Raw genomic sequence first — 5,156 nt, forward strand, 5'->3', positions numbered from 1 at the left:
GCTAGCCTAGCCTACTTGGCCAGACCAATGAGAGGTGGACCCTGTCTCAATATACAAGGTGCACTGCACCTGAGGAGCAACAATTGAGGTTGTCCTCTGACTTCCATATGCAGAGAGGGTGAGAGAGAGAGAGAGAGAGAGAGAGAGAGAGAGAGAGAGAGAGAGCCCAAACCCTTCTCTGTGACCACTCAGACACTCAGATAAGGGTTATATAGCATAAGCCATGACCTCTCCCAGGTGGAAATCAACTTGGGCATCATCTAATCCAATCCACTCATTTCAAAAGCCGGTGGAAAAATTATAGTAAAAAAAGGAAGGAATTCCCCTGGGAACTTCCTGATGGTCCTCACAAATTACACTACTTTCTGCAATCAATCCCCAGCATACAAGAGCCTCCGCTGCCAAGAGCTAACCATATAAAAGAAACTTGATGATATAAGGGGAAGAAAGGATGCAAAGATGCTCCAGGGCTCCCCTCTTAAAAGAAAGCCTAGAGGACGAAAACGTCCTTAGAAAAATAAAAATTGCACCAGGATTTAATGAGGAAAATAAACACCTTTCAAAGGCAAGCCTGGCAGTGTCTCTGAGTCATCTCCTGGCACCTGTGCCGCACTCCAGACTGTGCTAACAGTACTTAGCATCCTAATATCCTTACCCAACTGTAGGAGAACAATTAGCCTTAGTCATGACGCAGAACAAGCGGTCAAGTACGAGTCCATAACCTCTAATCTGCAAAGTCTAAGAGGTCACTTTAATCGTTTTGTGTTTGCATGTTTATTTTAGCAGTGATAAAAGGGATTCTTTGCATAGTGTATGTCTGAGGATACAAAGAGCTTCCACTAACTGGGTAGGACTGGAGGAACAAGACAGAGCATTAATTTGGGGTCTAGATGAAGCAAGAATTGCTTGACAATTTACACACTTAGAAAGTGGGAGTTGGATGAGGTCCATTGATGCCTGCTTTTAACCCACCTACTTGGGAGGCTGAGGCAAGCAGATTAAAAGGTTGAAGTCTATTGGACTACAGAGTGGTCGACTAGGCACAAAGCTAGCCTAAACAATTCTGTGCGACCCCATCTAACAAGTAAAAGTAAGCTAGGGCTAAGGACATAGGTCAATGATAAAGAGCTGGTCTGGAATCCCCCAGTGAAGGGATGGGGCATGGCTCAGAGGTAGAGCACCTGCCTAGAATCCCCCAGTGAGGAGCTGGGGTATGGCTCAGTAGTAGAGCACCTGCCTAGAATCCCCCAGTGAGGGACTGGGGTGTGGCTCAGTGGTAGAGCACCTGCCTAGAATCCCCCAGTGAGGGACTGGGGTGTGGCTCAGTGGTAGAGCACCTGCCTGGAATCCCCCAGTGAGGGGCTGGGGTGTGGCTCAGTGGTAGAGCACCTGCCTGGAATCCCCCAGTGAGGAGCTGGGGTGTGGCTCAGTGGTAGAGCACCTGCCTAGCATGAGTGAGGCACTAGATATCAATTCCTAGTACTGCAAAAAAAAAAAATTTAACATGTGATATTGTGTGTTTGGAGCCAACCTGGAATATATGAGACATGGAAGGAAATAGGGAAGGGAGGGAGGGAGGGAGGGAGGGAGGGAGGGAGAGAGGGAGGGAGGGAGGGAGGGAAGAGAAAATATTTATCTCGTCTCTTTAAGACATCTCAAATCAAGGACCAAATTTATTTTTTGTTTGGTTTTTTTGTTTGTTTGTTTGTTTGTATTTCGAGACAGGGTTTCTCTGTGTAGCCCCAGTTTTACTGGAACTCACTCTATAGATCATGCTGACCTTGAACTCAGAGATTCACCAACCTCTGCTTCCTGGTTGCTGGGACTAAATTAAAAGTTGTTATATCCCCCACATAGCATAAAATAAACTCTCTCACTGTTTCCAATATGGAAAGATGAATATCATTCCCAACCCATCTTCTTTGAATTCTATACAAAGGACCCCACTGGGTCCTTCAGCCTCTTAAGTCCTATTGGCTCCTTTTACATCTCTTGATTTTATTTTCACACTAAGAAAATTTCACACACTGCATTGGTTTGGTTCTGCTCTGAGACAAGATGTCTTGCATACCCCAGGCTAGCCCCAAACCAATAATCCTAAGACTAGGAGATGGCTCAGTGAATTAAGCATTTGCTGTGCAAATGTGAGAACTCAGTAACCACATAACAGCAGGCCCAGCAGGCTGGAATCCCATCCCTGGGGTAGGGAAGTAAAGGACTGAACTCACTGGCCAACCAGCATAGCAAATCAGTGAGCTCCAGCTTGGGTGAGACTCCATCTCAAAACAAAAAGGATGAGCTGGGAGATGGATCAATGGTTAAGAGCACTTTTGTCCCAAAGAGGACCCAATTTCAGTTCCCAGAATCCTTTTAGGAGGACTCACAGGATCACCTGTAAGCCTAGCTCCAGAAGATCAACACTCTATGAGCATTACACTCACACACACATACCCATAATTACTAACACACATAAATATAATTGGGTCTTTAAAATAATAATAATAATAACAATAATTAATAATAATAAAGTAGAGAGCAATTGAAGAAGACACCTGACACCAATTTCTGGCCTCCACATACATACAACTTATATAAATAATGATATTAACAATATTAACTAATTATTTTTATTAAGAAATTTTTTATTCACTTTATATACTAATCACCAATCCCCCTCTCTTCCCTCCTCCCACCCCTCAGCTTCCTTGCCAACCCACCCTCATTCCCTCCTCCTAAAAGGTAAGACCTCTCATGGGGAGTCAGTAGAGCCTGGTACACAGAGCTAGATAATAAAAACAACTTGGTATTGGCATAAAAACCAACATATGGACCAATGGAATCCAATTGAAGACCCTGACATTAATCCATACACCTATGAACTAACTCTTAATATAAGCAATGTAACATAAATAAACCTAATGTGAATGAGTTCATTTTTACAGATTTTTGAACAAGTTTGTCAATACAAAATGTGTAAAGAGGGAATAAAAAGTATTCAGAATTAAGATTTCAATTTTGAATGTATTCCTCTTGATATTCAGAGCCCCCAGGGATGTATGATGGCTTGTTCTACACAGGAGTTCATAAACACCCACCACCCTGAAGAAGTTCTCGGAATAGGAGTTTGATGATTGCCATAGAAGATCTCGCGCTCTGATAAATGTTCTGATAAAAGGGAGGATTTGAAGACAGACAGTAGATTCCAAGTTTAGAAAAACCTATAAAACTGTGGAAGTGCCACATAAAATGCCACAATTCCCTTCCCTAGCAGTGATGTGCTTTCACAAAGACAGAAATCAGAGGAGATTAAGTCAAACCTCTGCTTCTCTGGAGCTTCAGGATGACTCACAAACCTTATAACGTTGTGGGATTCTTTTCTCCTCCTCCCCCTCCTCTCCAGTTCCCTTCTCTTCTCCCTCTTTTCGTACTGCGCATGGGACCCAGGCCTTGTGCTTGCTGCTAGGAAACCTCTACCACTGATCCATGCCCCTAGTGCCCCCCTCCCTCCCCGCCCCTGCCTCGCCCCCACCCCTGTAAGTGCTCTAGCAAGTGAGCCAAGCCTCTAGTCCTTAGTATTTTGAAATAAAATCTCACTGAGTAGCCCAGGCTGGCCTTGAACTCAAGATCCTTTCCCACTTGCCATCTGAACCTTTCTAGTGCTGGGATCAAAGACAGCCCATCAGGAAGCCTGACTCCACCTTTTTTCTTTAAAATGAGGAGCTGGGAATTGACTGAAGTATTTTCAAAGAACTTTTAAATTCCATAATTCTGCAAGCCTGTTTCTATGACCACTGAACCATGGGCCTTCTTCTCACTTGGAATTCTAGGCAGGATCTCAGCCCCTCAGTCATGCACCCTAGTCCTTCATTGAAGGAGTCTAGGTAAGCATGCTACTGTTGAGCCACACCCCAGCCCCTCACTGGGGGATTCTAGGCAGGTGCTCTACCACTGAGCCACACCCCAGTCCCTCACTGGGGGATTCTAGGCAGGTGCTCTACCACTGAGCCACACCCCAGCCCCTCACTGGGGGATTCTAGGCAAGTGCTCTACCACTGAGTCCCACCCCCAAGCCCTCACTGGGGGATTCTAGGTAGATGCTCTACCAGTAAGTCACAGCTCAATCCCCTCACTGGGGATTCTAGACAACTGCTCTACCATAGTGATTCCCAAGTTGGCCTGTGTAGTAATAATGTCTCATGGGAAACTTTGCAAGGCCACAGCTTCTGTGGCATCCTTCTTGGCTTCTGCGATTCCAGCAATTTGAAAAGAAGTCTAGGAATGTTGTAGTTTTAGTGGTACTATATCAAACCTAGTTTTATCACCACCAGATAGAAATTTCATCCGCTATCATTATTTCAAATATGTCTGCTACCAGCAGAATAATACTTTCCATTGGAAATATAGTTCCTACTTCATAATAATGATTAAAGGCAATACAGGATTCACCTTACATCCTAGTGGAACTTTCTTGGAAAGCATCTATTGCTTATATATGGGAAAAAAAACTATATGTAAGCTGGGCTTTTAATGGCTGTATGATCACCATACCACAATAAGCTAGAATCCTAAGCACAACACTTGCAGTTTTAATTATGTGCGTGCATGTGTGTCTGTGTCTGTGCACATGAGTGCAAGTACCCGCAGAGACCAGAAGAGGGCGCCAGATCCCCTGGCACTAGTGTCTCTGCTGGTTGACATGAATTCTGGAAACTGAACTCAGGTCCTCTGGTAGAGCAGTTTGTACTTTTCACTCCTGAGTCAACTCCCCAGCTCCCCACATGTTTTTTTTTTTTTTAAAATGTAAACCCCTCTTGATGTTTTTTGTAATGTAAGTCAGTAATCAATCAAATAATTATCTCATGTATAGATATTTATAGCCATACCCGGGAACATACTTGCATTGCTCAGTAATCTATACTAGTTTTTTTCTTATTGCTATGACAGAATATCTAACAACAGTAACTTAGAGGAGGAAGGATTTGCCTTGGCTCACAATCAGGAAGCAAGGGGAAGATGCTGGTCCTTCAGTTTCTCCCTTTTATTCAATCCAGGCCCCCAGCCTATGGGGATGGTGCCACATTCAGGGTGGACCTCACCATCTTGACTGACCCAGGCTAGAAGCTTCCTCACAGACATGCTCAGAGGGTGACTCCTAG

This window comes from Onychomys torridus, chromosome 22, assembly GCF_903995425.1.
Source record: "Onychomys torridus chromosome 22, mOncTor1.1, whole genome shotgun sequence".
Lineage (NCBI taxonomy): Eukaryota > Metazoa > Chordata > Mammalia > Rodentia > Cricetidae > Onychomys > Onychomys torridus.